Raw genomic sequence first — 17,536 nt, 5'->3', positions numbered from 1 at the left:
ATGACCTATCCACCAAAGAATTGACTGTTGATCAATGTACATCAGAACATTCAGCCTATTTAAGGTAGTAATTTCAATGCATGTTTCTCCTGTTCAGTACTACTAGATAAAGCCTGGTGGTTCCAAACAGGAACCTCCTAGTGTATTAGGGCCATTGCTTTTTTTGTTTTGCAGTAATAAATACCAGATTTGGGGTTTTTTTGTGCAAAATCTAAAAAAAATGCAAACAATCTGCCCTGCATGTTGGCCAGCTGGTCTTTCAAGTTTTCCGAAAGAGCTCTCCCAGCACTTACAGCAAGCATATTTAGTCAAATGACCCTTGCCATGTTGCCAGGGATATTTAAATATGGCATGGGGTTTATGCCTCAAGGGCAGAAATTATGGCTTCCGCCTCCTTGTTAGTCTTGTGGACTGTTCTCCATACACTAAATAACGCCTTCAGTTTTAAAGTTAAACCATGATGTTGGTAGTGGTGTAACATTAGTTCCGCAGCCCTCAAGGTGCACGGGGGTCCGAGCTATAGGGGGACCCCTCCAGCACTGTACATGGGTTACAGTCCCGTAGCCTGAGAGCTCTGGACTGGATCCGTGGGGATGAGGGGGACACCATGTACTGTGCAGCGGAGCTCCCTCAAGTTTCTTTACGCATCTGGACACTGATCATTGTATCTCAGTCTCATGTCTGCTAAATTGCACCTGCACAAATACAAATGTTCTTACTTCACTCTTCACATGTGCTACACCTGCAATATTGCTGTATTGTGGCAGCGCAAAGTTTAGGTGCCATTGCCAATGGCCCACAGAACAAGGAACTTGCCAGTGACTTCAGAAAGTTGCACCTAGGAAATATACAAACTGTTTCAGAAACAATATTGATTATGTTGTGCTGTTTGAGATCACAATGAGTATGGCATTGCTAAAGAAAGGATGAAGAGGAATAGCAGTAATTTATTGTCAATTTTACCCCCAGAGTTTGTGGTTTCAAGAAAGGAAGGAGTTGGAGACATTGTATATTGAACAGAGTTGTGTTGTCTGGAGGACAACGTAATCATAGGGTTTAGAATCCCTGTCGGGTAATTGTTTCATAGGCATGGATATGGGACCGGTTTGGATGGAGAAAACCCATAGACCATTCAGTGTTTGATGCTCCTATCTTGGATTTAATTGAAATTCATTTGATACCTATCAACTATCGTAGATTGGAGTCATCAAATGAACTATGCTGAGGGCTGGTGGGCAGCAGACAAGCCTGCATGATATGCTGCTAGTGGATCGCTCCAACCCCCTTGACCGAGGACACAGTGTTTCCACTTCATGGACACCGGCGTGATGTGCATGGTTGCCGATCGAAGCTTTGGTCCCCAAAATTGAGCCATTCAGCATTTCTGGGGATTGAGAACGGCCCTCTATTGAAACCAAGGAAAATATGCTTTCTCGACAGAGACCACAGAACAGAAGTAAAGCAGTCGCCTGCCAAAGGATTGCCCAATTGGCAAATGGAACCATCTATCCCCCCGTGCCCAGCATTGTTTCTGGAGGGCGCAGAGAGGGTGGGGGCCCCAAAGGAGTATTAATGTGGGGGAGTGAGGGCCCTTGGCCAGGAGGTGCTGCAAGGATGCATCCATGAATCCTCTCGGGCAGGAGCCGCAATCGAGCCAAAACCAAGACACACATGTACAGGTGCTATAACCCCAACAGTGGGTGGTAGCTACTCCTTAGTGGGAACTAGTTCTTTTGGGCAGGGTGTCTCCGGTGGGATTCCCCTGGAGTATTTTGTGGCTAGTGCACCCCCCGAGATTGGCTTGCCTATTTCAGGGTGCTGAATGTGGGTAACGCAATGCAGACAAAGTGCACCATAGAGCTCGACTCGTTGCTGACAGGAAGGTGTTTCGTGTGCAAACAATTACCCTGTATCTGGCGTTATTGGGACTGTTCCTCCCCCTTGTCAGGAATAATAGCATCTGGCCTGCACCCTTTTTTTGGGGGGGGTATCTTCTTTTATTGCTGTTGGCTTGGACTTTGGATATGCCCCCTCCCTTGTGATATTTGTAGTGAGCAGTAAACTGAGGACCAGCTGAGGACTAGACCTGAGCGAGTACCATTTGCCCATGCAAAAGGAGAATTATAATAAAACAAAGCAGAACCTCAGTTTGATATCCTGGGCAAGCACTTAAATATTTCTAACATGATGGCTCATGTTGACACTGCTGTGGGCCTGAAAACTAAAACACGATCAGCTCCTATGAAGGCAGTGTCGGCTGCAGCAACAGCTGAGCGCTCAAAAAAATCCAGTTGAGGGTCAGCCGCAATTTCAAGTCCACTGAGCTTAGAAGAGGATATGGTGGAGCAAGGAATAAAGGCTAGAGCTGGGGGTCCAGTGATGGAAAGTATTCCTCAAGGATGGCCGGAAGAAGAAGCAAGGCCCGAGGGGGAGTCTGCTGCTTAAACCATGTGATCTTGAGATGTGGAAATTTCTAACCAAGGCAGCCGGGCAATAAAAAACAAAGACGAGCAGCAGAACCAAGAGGACACAAATGAAGTCACAACCAGTCTGACCCAAGGAAAGTCTAAGGAGTATCCATTAATTATGAAAACATAAGCAATCTTAACTTCAGCAATTACTGCACAATTAAAAGGGCCAGCCTTCGATGAGCAATCTGGACTGTCATGAAGTGACCAATTTCTCACTCTACCTCGGAATTTACCGGAAAAAGAAAATGGGGATCATCCATCTTTAATAAAGGAGAATGGTGCTTTAATGGACTTCCAGCCATGGCCTTTGGCTTCCATCTCAAGCAAAGCTCCAGTTGCGGGGCAGCAAGAGCAGGCTCAGCAAGCACTATAGGGATCATCAAAACAACAGGCGCTAGAAATGTTTCAGGAAGGAGGGGGTGTCGCCCAATGTGACATTAAAACTATGTTAAATCTTATTGTTGATGATTTATGCCAGTTTGAGGCAACACAAGCAAGGGAGATAGCATCCTGACATCATTGTCTATAAAAAATTGAAGAAGCAGTCAGTAGCTTTACGCCAGAATGCAAGAGGCAGAACCTCGGATTTCCTAGCCCGAAGATTAGATGAACATGATAGAGCAGCAAGCTACTTTGTAAAGAAAGCAAAAAACCTTACTAGAAAGTAAACTCGAGGAGCTGAATTCAAAGTTGCCTCAAACTATTTGAGTCAATTTCACAGATTTTCAGGTAAAAGAACAGACACTTACTAGAGCCATCCAAAAGAAACAATTTTCAACTAATGAATTACACGCTGTTGTATTTTTTCCGACATGTCAGCATCTGCTGCACATTGTCGTAACAAATTTGTCAAGCTTCTATATTTGTTTAAGGCACAGGGTGTTTTGGCTGCTATTGCTCAGCATTCCAGGTTATGTGCTTTTGGTGAAAGGGAAGTTTCATAGGCTTGCAAATATTAATGAAGCCCAGGAGCTGTCAAAAAGAATTACTACAGAAAAGTAGATAAGGAATGATACATCGGGTGGATTTTTCTCCCAGGAAGTATTTGATTAATAATGTGATGAGTGGGGTGGGACAATCCACACAGGGTGCAATACCATGTCACCTAGTTTAGGTGCAAAATAGGGGAGGGCGGAAAAGGGTATGGAGGGTAATTTCCCAATTGTCAGGAGTTGGGAGGGTCATGGGGGATGGTGAGGGGTAGGGAGAATGAGGGAAGGCATAAGGGGTAGCGAGCACGTTTGGCAGTAAAAATGAAAAAAGAGTAGAAAAAACAAAACATGTTCATGAAGAAGCTTCAATTTCTAGAATGTTGCTTGCTGTTTTTACCCTTGAGATGGGATGGCTCTTAAAATACTAGTATCTATAAATGGAAATGGAGTGTCCAATAAGCAAAAATATGGTGGATTGAATATATGGCTAACTTTTCTTTCTCCTCAAATTCTATTTCTTCAGGAAACCCATTTAAAAACAAATACACCAAAGCTTTTAAATCCCTAAATATCATTCTAAGGCTTATTTTGCCTATGCAGGGCTGGCAATAAGGGGGTAGCCATTTATTTTGGGCAGGGTATTGATTGGAAGATCACTCAAGTCTTGAGAGACCCCCCTGGCAGGTGGATTTGGGTTATAGCTGGTGTAAATTGGATGTTTATTTTTAATGTTGTGAATTATTATGCCCCATAGAAGATGAACCCAAAGCTATTATAAAAATGTATGATTTGGTTAGAGGGGTTGTGGGTTTGATTATTTTAGGTGGGGATTTTAACTTTATGCAAGATTTGGAAAGGGATACTTCCAATATAAGAAAAAAAACAATTACAGCTAAAAAATAAAAAAGTATTGAATCTGAGGAAGCAGGATTACCAATTAATTGATCCCTGGTGCATGGCCCAATCGCAAATGTCACAATTCACTTGCTATTCTCCCTGATTTCAGTCCACCTCTCGTATTGATTTCTTTCTTATTTCTCATTCTCTTAACTGTCATAACTCAGAAATTGGTGCTAATTCATTCTCAGATCATTCATTGGTTAAAATCAAAATTGAAATAGAGGCAAGAGGAAGGAGAAGTCCAGGTGGCAGATGGATCATCTCCACCTCTCAAACCCCCAATGGGTGGAGAATATGAAAAAATGGATAAAAGTGTTTTTCAGGAGAATAAGGGCATTGCAGCACTCTTCTCTGTCTGGTGGGCTTCAAGGCTACAATGTAGGGGCAGATGGTGGCTTTCATGGCCTCGCAGTTCAAAACTCAGGGGCACGCATAGCTGAACTCCAACAGGCAATTGATACTGCTTTAATGCAAAGAAATAGCTGTTCGGGACAGCGTTCGGTAGTAGAGGAGCACTTAACCAAAGCCAAGCAGTAGTTAATAGAATTTTTTATTTAGAGGAGATAAATAGTTCACGGATGTTTCAGCAGTGCGTTTATGAAGAAAGCCAGATGGTGGACAAATTATCTGATTGGTTAAGCAGGAGGCCGCATTAATTACAGAATTGGAAGAACCAGGGACTGGGACCTTGGTTGCCAATAAGGATAAGATTGCAAAAATTTTTTAGAACATTATCATAAGCTGTATGCACCCAAATATACTGCTTCAAATGAGGCAATAAGTCAATATTTACATGGTACCAAGCTTCCGCAGCTATTAAATAGTCAGGTAGAGGAAATAGCAGTTGGAATCACAGTTGCAGAAATAGAACGCAACTTTACTTCAATGCCCTGTGGAAAGGCTAGTGACAACGATGGACTTCCAACTGAGTTTTATAAAGCCTTCTTGGTTGAACTTTTTAACTTTGTGAAAGCAGGTGGTGAGGTTCCATCTTCTTTTAAAGAATCTACTATAGTCAGCTTTGTAATGAAGGGTAAGGATCTCACAAATGTCAACTCATATAGGCTGATTAGCCTGTTGAATAATAAGTTTTGATGAAACTTTGGGCAAATCGATGTATCCCAGTTGCGCAGAAGGTGATCCACAAGGATCAGACAGGGTATGTGGTGGGGAGATCAGTGTAATCAAATACTGGGTTTTTATTTCATGCACTAACAATAACCAAATACCTGCACTAATAATGATGGCCGATACTGAAAAAGCATTCAATCTTGTAAACTGGGATGCTCTTTTGTATGGCCGTAGAAGGGTGTGGTTCCCTACACAAATCAGAATCATGTTATGGAAATTATATCAAGGGACAGAGGCTCAGGTTTTTATAAATTCTCGCATAGCAGGGAAGGTTGATATAAATCAGGGGCCCAGCAGGGTTGTCCCCTATCATCTGTGATGTTTACCTTTTTTATTGAACCACTGGCCACTAGGATTTGGGACAACCAGGAGATAAACGCACCAATAGTGGGTATGCCCAAATTAAAATTGTTTGCAGACAATGATATTTTGTATTATAGACCTGAAGGACAGAATATAGAAATAATGTTGACAAAATTCATGCCGTTCAAATCAGTTGGGGATATAAAATCAATCAAAATAGAAATGAAATATTGTTACTTAATACCGATTGCAAAATCCTCACAAGTAATCTTCAACAGCAGGCTTGTTCCTCTGAGCCGATTCATTACCTGGGGATTTCTGTTACTAATCGTTATGCAGAACTCTTCAAATTTAATTTTGAGGCAATGGTTAAAAAAATAAAAAACGTACTAGATAGCTGGACTTACATTAATTGTCCGTGTTGCTCTTATAAAAATGTCTATTTTACCATTATTCATTTTTATCTTCACAAATGTCCCGATAAAATGTAATATGTATTATTTTAAAGAATTAGAAGCACATTTTTGCCAATTCATTTGGAGTAAGGAGGCTTCAAGGGTAACATTTTTAGTGGGTCAACTTGATATTAGTCAATCCGGGCTGGCACTCCCCCAAGTTCATACTTACTATGAAGCTTCTTTTCTGGATATAAGAGCTCGCTTGATTGACTGCAAGAGATCTCTGGATGGCTTATTTCTGGAAAAAATGGTGCAGGAAGATGGACCTCAGATTCCAGCTTTTATTAAGACCGCTAAGCTCCCAAAAAAACTAGATATAAGACTCTTCAGGAATATGGGGTCTGGCTTCAGTCATTTTATTCTATGAAGACTTATTCTGCTGAATATGAGTACTTGAAGCTTTCACAATGCAAAAGCTTGGGCATCCATATCCAGAATAGCCAGATAAGGTTTTGGGAAAGTAATGGTTTTAAGGAGTTGGGCCGTTTTATAGTAGGAGGGAGGTATATCAATTGGTAGGTGATCAAGGCTAGGTGTAGAGTGCAGTGTAAGCTCTTATTTTTAGGGTATCTCCAGATTATGCTGTTACTGAAAAGTTATTACCCCCATCTAGTATAGCCTTTATATCTGTACTGGCTACTCTTTTTAGAACAAAGCTAAGGGGGTGGGAGATTGGTACAGAGTTTTACAGAGTCAAGGGGAGTGCTCTACAGTAACAAGCATTCTAGATAAGATTCCTCAAGAAACCCAATGCACTTTCTCAGAGTTTGAGTGGCAGGTGATTTTACAGCAAGGCAACAAGGCATTAGGAGCTGCAAATTCTAAAAGAATGTCGGGGCATATTATCGAGAAACGGCGTTAAAATTATCGCCGCTTTAGCGGCAGGAAACTGCAGCTAAAGCAGTGATAATGGGCTTGATAATATGCCCTTGAGAATTCCCATAGAAGCCCATGTTCTGGTGTGAACATGGGCTTCTATTGGAATTCTCAAGGGCATAGTATCATACCCATTATTGCCGCTTTAGTGGCGATAATTTTAACGCCATTTTTGATAATATGCCCCGGCATTTTTATCAAGTTTGATGTCATATTATACTCCTAGATCATCACATAAAATGCATTGAGGAATAGAGAATAGATACTTTCGCTGTAATCAATTGGGACTGGTTGGCTAGCTTCATATATTTTTACCTGCCCGGTGTTCGCCAAGTTTTTGGAGAAAGTGTTTTTCTGCCATTGGTTATGGCCTACATTGAAAACTAGAACCAGAGGCGGAAATAGCACTTTTTAGTTTCTTAGGGCAGAGGCAAAATTTCCCAATTACTAAAGGAGATGAAGCATTCATAGCAATATCCTATCTAATGTCACGGTCTTTGATTCTTCAGAATTGGAGGACACCTTAAGTGTCAGTTTAACAAAATTGGGATATTAAAATGATTTGTTATGTTATGTTATGTTATGATGAATTTATTGAGCGCACTGTAACCGTGAGTTTCCTGGCGCTAAACGGACTAGGAGAAGGGAAAGAGGAGACAGAAAAGATGAGAGAAATTAGTGGGGGGAAGGGAAAAGTAGTGTTTTTAATGATTTCCTGAAGGAAAGGAGGGAGCAAGAAGACTTAAGTGGGAGTGGGAGGGAGTTCCACAGCTTGGGTGCTAAGCAAGAAAAGCTGCGGCCGCCCGATCTCGAGAGTTTGAAACGAGGAACAACTAGAAGTTGGAGATGAGTAGACCTAAGAGTGCGAGAAGGACAGTAGGGAGTGATTAAGGACTTAAGGAAGGCAGGGGAGGTGCCAACGAGGGCTTTAAAGACCAGGCAATGAACCTTAAAAGTGATTCTGTCACTGACTGGTAACCAGTGAAGGTGGCGTAGCAGAGGTTGAGACGACTGCCATTTGGGGATCCTGAAAGCAAGCCGAGCTGCCTGGTTTTGCACGATCTGTAGCCTGGCCAGGTGAGATTTAGGAAGACCGTAATAAATTGAGTTGGAGAAGTCCAACCGAAACATCACCAGGGCAATTAGGACTTGCAACAAGGCTTCAGGCGACAGGAAGTGAGCGACTTTCCGTATCCTGTAGAGCTGGAACATGCAGGAAGATGTTACTGCGCTCACTTGTGCCTTGAGAGAGAGTCCGGAATCAATCAGGACCCCGAGGCTTTTTACACACCCAGCAGGAGAAGGAGGTGTTCCGAGCTCAACCGGCCAGTACTGAGGGCCCCAAAAAGGGGCACTTCTCCCAGGAAGGAGAAGCTCAGTCTTGCTCGGATTGAGCTTGAGTGGGTTTTGATTCATCCAATGCTGGATGTGCAACAAGACTGTCTGAAAGTTTTTGGCGGCATCGGGAGTGGTGAGGGGAAAAATAATCTGTAGATCATCTGCGTAGTTGAACACGGTGATGTCCCACTTACCTAAAGAGTGAAGGAGGGGTTGAAGATACAAATTAAAAAGGAGGGGAGACAGGGAAGAACCTTGAGGGACCCCACAAGATGATGAGACGCTGGTGGCACGGAAGGGGCCCATGCTGACTGCCTGGGATCTCTCCTCTAAAAAGGATTTGATCCAGGACAGAGCAACCCCACAGACTCCGGCGGACTCGACACGGTGGATTAAGATGTTATGGTCCACCGTGTCAAAAGCCGCCGATAGATCGAGCAAAATTGAACAAGATTGAACAAAAACATTTGAGGAAGCCCATGCAAAAAAAGGGTCGGTGCTACTAAAAGATTTTCAGCTGTATGGAAACATATAGATAAAGTATAAAGTCAAGTAGTTGATTGAAACTAGATTTTACAAGTGTGACAACAAGGTTTAAGAATAAAAAAAAGAACACAGCGAGTTAAAAGCATTACACTTTATCAATACCACTTTTGTTTGACCGAAGTATTGTGTTGACCAGGTATGGTCAGGAATGAGATTTGAGTGGAAACAGGGTATTTGGGTGATAGAATTAAGATCTAGGTCACTCTTAATGGGAAATAGTAAGGGAAGCACTTTATGGAAGTAGTATTTTGAATATGGGTCTTCCACATGGACTATTACTTCAGGCTAAGTTGGGATAGCAAATATAACACAGAAGGAATAGGAGATTGCAATTCTACAAATGAAGAATAATTGTGTATAATGATGGAATCTATATAGTTGTTATATATATGATGTAATGGTCAATGCTAGGGCTTTTTAAGGGTGATAACGTGGTTAAACAAATAGAGCAGATGTACCTTGTTGGGACTTAGCTCTTCTTTTAGTGTTAGGTAGGGATTTAGGAACTTTAGGGGTAGTCATTTTAACAATAATTTAATGATATTATGTTTGTCCGAATTAAGGAGGAGAATCTCAATCTGTAATACCAGGATTTTATATCATGAGTAATTTATGGACAAAGGTGAAATAAGAATTGAAGCTCTTTAATTCGATACTGAATAATTGTTTGGGAGTTGTTACTCTGTACGATGATTTAGAAATTCTTTATGGGATCTGAAAGCACAGCAGTTTATCAATAGCACTTTATCTGGTGTGAATTTTGGAATTACTGTGGGCCCGATTCACAGAACTAACTTAAGACAAAATCCTAAACTTACTACTTTTGGTATTCACAGAAGTTAGGATTTTGGCTTAAGTTTGTCTTAAGACAGACTTAAGACAGACTTAAGTTAGGATTTTGTCTTAAGTCTGTCTTAAGTCTGTCTTAAGACAAAATCCTAACTTCTGTGAATACCAAAAGTAGTAAGTTTAGGATTTTGTCTTAAGTTAGTTCTGTGAATCGGGCCCTGTGTTTTAAATTGTTAGTTCAATAAGGATGAATTTGCAAAATGTTGGATCTTCTTTCTAAAACAAGAAGAGGTATTGGATTTAACGAGCTATAAAAAGTTATGCTTAATCGATTTTCAGATTCTGTATGGGATGCAATGGTTCTTGTCATGATTCTGTTCACCCAAAAAAACAAAAAGAAAAAAATAATCAAACAAACTATGCCAATAGGCTAAAGTTATTTACAGTGGGTTAGCTAAATGAATATGAATTAGGGTTGCCTGAATGAATATGAAGTTCACAGTGCCAGCAAATTCTAAATAAATATATTGGGTAATAATTGCTGTGACACAAAGCACAACTTTATATATTTTCAAGGATAGTAACATATCAAGCTCTCTATGTGATTGGAGCAATGTCATGTTGGAACATAAGTACTCTCTAACAATAGGGGCCATGGAAATAGGGTAATACAAAATCATACCCCCACAGAAGAATGTGATGAGGGGGGCCCTGAGTCACCCATATATCACAGCTATTGGGATGATTCGGGTGCCCTGCTGAAGGGTTTGGACCCCCCTATGTGGCAGGGGTTTGCATTATACTCCTGGGTCCTGCCATTTTAGTATCAGATACAAAAGACAGTGGTGAATGTGTTACGGTGTGGCCTTGTTTCTGAGGAGGGGGTTTATGTGGGATGGTTGATATGTGGTAGGTGGGGATTCTAAAAAGTGAAACAAGTTAAAGAAATTCCTTGTTCTCCTTTCCAGTGTTTCCTGAGCAGAGCCTGTCAATGGAGAGGGGATTTTAATTCCAGTATTTGTTTCTGAAATCCAAAATACTGGTCACAATAGATGGGGTCCCTCCAATTATTGACTTCTATCACTCTGAGACCATTGCCATTGGTGTTTTTCGACCATACAAGTACTACTTGTGTTGTTTCTAAGCAATGCTATCTTTAAATCAAACAGGGTTTTCCTAGGTGGTGCGGGGCAATGTATTAAAAGTGCCTCTTAGGCAACCGGTGGTTGTCATGTATGATAAGGTGAAGTTGAGAGAGGGCGTGGCTTGTCGCCGATGTAGGCAGCAGCGGACCTCGGAGCTACTCCGTGGCCGCCCTTCCTTAAAAACGATCCTGACACAGCACAGAGGCCCCCGGCACCGCAAAATAGAGCGGAATACAGCGTGCCCCTCTGGGAAACGTTTCAGGGAGTAGACACGCTACAGCACGGAGTAATTGGCATTTTGACCAGTCTGAGTCCGCCCGCCGAGATCGGAGGTAAAATGGCGGCCGTGACTGGTGATCGAGGCCGCAGCTGTTAAGGTGCGAGAGCAGCCCCAGAAACCTCCTGGATCACGAAGTGGAAACGGAGGACAGACTGGGTCACAGCTGAGCAGTATCCCAGGTGGTGAGGCGTAGGGGAAGACAAGAGCGGCCGAGTGCCTTCAAGCCACCGGACGCTATGGCCCGACTTTAAGATGCCGGAGAGAGCGACGTGAGCTGGGCTTTGGAGAGGCCGCGAGCTCTCGGACTGACTTCGCGCATTCTGGTGGGGGCTGGTGCTTTCATTATATATGCCTGTGCGCCGGGAGACCAAGCTACCACCCGGGCTCTGAATCGAGCTGGGGGATCGACTCGCCAACGGCCCCGGAGGTTGGAGGCATTGAGAACCTGCGGTCAGGCGGATACCGGCACCCGCATGATACCGGGGGCTTGGCTGGACTTGGCTGGACGGTAAAAGCACCGCGGCGAGATAGCACCGATAACCGATCCCCGAAGTCCCTCTGAGGAGGCTCCCTGATCGGTGCCCGGCGGCCCTTCAATCCAGGTCTCTGCCCGAGGAGGGCGAGCGGGCGCCTTGCAGGAGGGGGTTGAGCTGCATCCAGGCGCAGGACAGGCACAGAGCTTGCCACTGAGGAGGACAGCGCTGTCCCTGCTGGAAACCAGAGTTGCTGCCGGCACGGAGGTACTGGGCTAAGGAGTGCTGCTCCTTTATTGACCCTCTGCTCAGGACTGACCCACGATCCTGCCTGGCTCACACCTATGCTCCTGAGACCCTAGGGCCATTTGCCTGGAGCACACACGATTTTGAGATCGATTGGCCCACATACCTCCAGCGGCGGCACACGAGCACCAAAGGACTGGCGACATTTCACCCTAGGCAGTAGGTTCACACACCATTTGCCCCGTGGACTAGCAACGCAAATAAATCGCATAAGCTACCCATCCTTCCTGACAACGGTCCACGAGCTGGGAATGGTGACCAGGAAGACGAGTTGAGGTTCTCAGTGTGTTGAAGTTCCTCTGCGAGGTGTCACTGCGCGACACTGGTTCGGCACCTGCTTGAGGCGGCGATTGAGGCGGAGGTCTTTGGAGCGGATGACCGGGGACAGCGGTGCCCTGCTGGGGTGATGTGTGACTGCCCACGAAACCGCCATGAAGGACGTTCCTGAAGAGGTGGCAGCTCTGCGTCACTCCTTAAAAGATGTAACTCACAGGGTCAAAGTCCTCGAGCTGCGGGCGCAGGATAGCGAAGGACGTTCGTTGCGCAACAATCTCCGTATCGTGGGGGTTCCGGAACGCGAAGAGGGAGCTGACGCGGTACGGTTTCTGGAGGACTGATTGCGGTCGGAGGTGGCGCTGGAGGGCCTTTCCCCATTTTATTCGCTGGAGCGAGCGCATAGGGTCCCAACTCGCCCACCAAAACCTGGAGCCCCTCCACAGCCAATGGTGGCATTACCATGACTGGGATTTCATCCTGCAGAGAGCCCGGGAACAACAGAACCTGCAAATAAGGAACAGTAAGGTGCTGATATTTCCGGACTACACCAGGGAGGTCCAATGTCAACGGTCCTCCTTTCTGGCTGTCAAGAGGAAGCTGCGCCAGCTCAGTCTCCCATATGCTATGCTGTTCCCGGAGCGTCTGCGGGTGACAGTGGACGAGGAGACCCATTTTTTTCTTACCCCGCAGGCGGTGTGGGACTGGTTGGAGGATCGCGGAGGTGCGGCCGTGAATACCTCGCGGGTGGCTTCCCCTCGAGAACGACAGGCAGCTACTCCGCCGAGGGAGCGGCCCACTTCCCTGATGGTTCAGCAGCATGAGCAAGACAGGGTGGTGAGAGCGGTGGCGGCTATCAGCAGAGGGGTGGTCAGCCCGGTGAGTACTGACACTGACCTGGAGAAGAGTGGAGCAGGGAGCCCGGGATCTGGAAAGCGCCCTAGGACTCTCCGACATGGAGCTGCCGAAAGTCACCCCACAGACAGCTGGCGGGATGTTTGGTTGATGGGGCCAATGAGGATATGTGGGTCGTTTGCTGCCAGGGTTGTTGCAAGTACTGGTATTGGGGGCCGATTTGATGTGGGGCACTGCGGTGGGGGATGACGTTCCCAGGTTGCTGGGGTCCTTGCTGGCTCTGCAGATTTTTCTCTTGGAAGGGAGGGGCGGGGGGTTCTGGGGGGCATTGTGCGTGAGCTACGAGTTACCTCCTGGTTATGGTTCTGGATATGAACAGTTTGGTTTGGATGGGAACCGGATTTTGTGTGCCTCTCATGGGGTGTGGGAGTTGGGGGCAGTTTGAGAGTTGGGTGCGATGGGGGAAGGTCAGACATGTCACTAGGGGGGTTTAGGCAAGTGCGTGCCTGTGTGGACTCCATAGACACCTCCGTAGGTCTTAAAGTCATGACTTGGAACATACGGGAGATGCTTACCATGCATCGGCGACACAAAATACACGCTTATTTAATACGCAGGGTAGTGCAAATCGCACTACTTCAGGAACCTCACTTGATGAAGGCAGAGGGGGTGGCAATACAACGCCGCTGGAGAGGGCAGAACTTTCATACCTCTTATTCCGCTTATGCACGGGAGACCTTAGTCTGGGTGCGGGCGGGCGTTCCAATTCAGTGTGTGAGGCAGGTGATAGATCCGGAGGGTAGGTTTACGGTGGTCACGGGGCGACTGGATGGGCGGAACGTTACCCTAGGAAGCATATATGCCCCAAATATGGATCAGTCCACTTTTTTCACACAGCTATCGCAGACATTGGCGGGGGTGCTGTCGGGTCCTGTTCTACTAGGGTGAGACTTTAATTGTGTAACAGATGTAGACCTGGACCGTTCCCCCCACCACTCCACGACGCCCCTACTCGCAGATTAGCGGAGACCAGGCGGGATTGGCAGAGGAGCTGGGGGCTTACAGATTCCTGGAGGGCCCCTCACCCCGGGGAGCGTGACTACTCTTATTTTTTCGCAGTCCATGAGTTACACGTCAGGTTGGACGCGGTGTTGTGTTCCCCTGATGTCCATATAATGCTCATGATGAGTGAATATTTGGCTAGGACGACTTCTGATCATAATCCCCTACAGGTGACCCTGAACTGGGTTCGCATTAGAACGGCGATCCCTAGTTGGCGACTCTGACCGGGGGTCTTGGAGGATCAGGTCTTCCGAACCACCATAGGTACTGCCATAGAGGACTACTTCCAGAGCAATGTGGGCACTTCTTCCAGTCTGCATATGAGTGGGATGCATTCAAAGTGGTGATACGTGGGAGGTGCATTGGGGAGGCTGTGGGAGTGCGTAAGACTCTGTTGAGCGAAGTGCAGCAGGCAGAACAACGGCTCCGGGAGAAAGAAAGAGAGAGGCCGGGGCGGGAGGACATTCAGGAGGGGCTATTGAAGGCGAAGGAAGAGCTAGCAACGCAGGTGGAGCGGCTGAGGTGTTTCGACCACAGGGCCTACCTGGTGCGGGCGCATGAAGAGCGTGATAAGTCAGGGGCACTTCTAGCCTGGCTGGTGAATTCGGCGCGCAGGGGCATGGCGATCCTTGAAATGCAGGAAGAGGGGGGGCGACCCACTATGGGCATCAGGCCATTAACGGGCAATTCCTGGATTACTACTCCACCCTTTATCGTAGCATATTGGACCCCAGGGAACTAGAGGAAGGGGATTTCTTTGATATAGAGTTACCACAGATCGAGGCTGAAGAGGCAGAGAGTTTGGGTCGCCCGGTAGAACTGAGCGAGGGCAGGGGAGCCCTCAAGCGTATGGCCAAAAAGAAAACCCCAGGCACAGACGGACTACCCTCGGAGTTCTACATTGCCTACCTTGACGTGCTGGCTCCGCAGCTGGTGGCTCTTTATAACCGTTCAAAGCAGGAGGGCTACTTGCCTGCTTCGATGAGGGAGGCAATGATTGTACCGCTCCTTCAACCGGATAAACCGGAGTGGGACCAAACTGCGTATCGACCTGTGGCGATATTAAATATCGATTATAAAATACTGAGCGCTATCTTGGCCCGTCGTTTGGTGGTGCACATGACAACTCTGGTTCACGGAGACCAAGCTGGGTTCATCCCCACCCGAAGCACGGCCCTGAACATTCAGAGGCTTTGTCAGTTACTACGTGAAGCGGGGGCAGGAGACAATGAGGCATTGGCACTATCTATAGATATTGAAAAGGCCTTCGATAGTCTAGAGTGGCCATACCTGTTCTGATGTCTGAGGGTCTTCGGCTCAGGTGAGGAGTTTGTGGCATGGACGGAGATTCTCTACTCTCGCTCGACGGCCAGGGTCCGGACGGGGGGTGTGATCTCAGCTGCTTGTGACGGGGCCAGGGGGATGAGACAGGGCTGCCCGCTGTCTCCCCTCCTGTTCGCCCTGGCAATGGAGCCGATGGCGGTTCGTGCACGGACAGGGGGATATTATAGGGGGCTAGAGGGGATGGGTTAGATGCACTATATTGCCCTATACGCTGACAATTTACTGATGTTCCTCTCAAATGCTACTGATGAGCTCCGGGGGGCCTGGGAGTTGATGGAGAGATTGGGACGGGTGGCAGGGCTTAAAGTCAACTGGGCCAAGACCTGTCTCTTTTTGCTGCGGGGAGAGCGTGGTGATCCTCCCGAGGGGGTCGATGTGAGATGGGAGGGTAGGTGTTTGCCATATCTGGGGGTTAGAATTTATCATGAGGCAGCAGACCTATTTGAGGGTAACATAGGGCGGGCCCTGCGTACCACCAAGAGTAACCTTGACTTCTGGGCTTCGTTGCCTCTGTCGGTTGCGGGGTGTGTGACATTATTAAAAATGATAACCCTCCCCTGTTTACTTTATAACTTTGTTACCCTGCCGATTTGGATACCTGGAAAGGGCTTTGCCCAACTCAACTCTATGGTTTCGAGCTTCTTGTGGGGAACGGGAAGACGGAGAGTGGCTCTGCTGACCATGATGCGTCCGCGACGGGAAGGGGGCTTTGCGGCACCAGATTTCGAGGCTTAGTACCATGCGGCCCAGTTTCAATAGTTCACACAAGGGTTGTCAGGGAAGCTGGGAAATGAGGGGACCTAGAGCTTCGCCACTTGAGTCGGATCTTGCTACAGCTTCCGGTGCGAGAAAGTGAGGTGTCCAGGGAATTGTGGGTCCTGAGGCAATGCTGGCATAGGGCTCGCCGACACAATAAAGGGAGCAGCGGCATATGCCCCTGAGATTCCGGTGTGGTTCTGTGTGGAGCTCCCCCATGGAGGGGACTGGCAGAGCCTACATGACTGGGAGGAGCTGGGGATCTCCACCATTGGAGATCTGTATGAAGATCGTGCACTTTTACCATTCCAAGACCTCATGCAGAGGCATGAACTACCTGCTCAGGACTTTCTCTTACATGCGGGCGTGACGGCTGCTGTGCACAAGCACTGGAAAAAAGGGTTGGAGGAACCACAGGTCTTCCTCCCCTGCCAATATGTGCTCACCTCCGCGGGTTGGATCAAGGCGGTGACGTTCTTGTATCGGAGGCTGACGCAGGGCTTAAGAACTCCTGTAGAGGCACTGCGTATTAAGTGAGAAACTGATCTGGGAACGCCTATAGAGGAGAAACCCTGGGAATTGCTAATGGAACGGGCCTGGAAGTGTTCACGAAACACGAGGTTTCAACGTATCCAATTCTATGTGTTTCATCGGGCATATCTTACGCCTCACAAAATTAATGAGTTCTTTGGCTCCCACGCTACCTGCCCACGGTGCAGACTGGAAGGTGAGGCATTCATGCATATGTTCTGAGATTGTCCACTGCTTCGGGGATACTGGGGGGAGGTACTAGCCAAACTGTCAGAGGTGACGGAGAGGGACTTGCAGAAAACTCCAGGGGTGTGCCTGTTACACTGGATTCCCTATACTTCCCGCAACAAAACCACAAGTAAGTTCCTGGACCTGGGGTTACTTCTAGCCAAGCGTGAAATAACTAGCCATTGGAAGGCGGCACGGCCCCTAGCGTTGCGTGCTGGCTCCGAGACTTTACTAAGTGGGCTGACTGTGAGGGGACACTCCGGCTCCAGTTAGCTCGGCGGACTGACAATGATAAATTATGGGACTCGGCGAGAGTCTGGGTGGCGTTGGTGGATCTGCTCACAAACCCGGGCGAAGATGATGACTGATCTCTCTAGCTATGAGTGCCTTCTTTGACACATGGACCGCAACAGCAGGCAGTGTGAAGAGAGAATGGGAGGGGTGGCCATGGAGGTGGATGTGTCCTCTTAGCGGAGATATGGACTACTGACATAGGACTCGAATGGAGTGTGTGGAACATATACTGAGCAGTTGAACGC

Source organism: Lissotriton helveticus, chromosome 6 (genome assembly GCF_964261635.1).
Source record: "Lissotriton helveticus chromosome 6, aLisHel1.1, whole genome shotgun sequence".
NCBI classification, from domain to species: domain Eukaryota; kingdom Metazoa; phylum Chordata; class Amphibia; order Caudata; family Salamandridae; genus Lissotriton; species Lissotriton helveticus.
Note: the sequence above shows the minus strand (reverse complement) of the source record.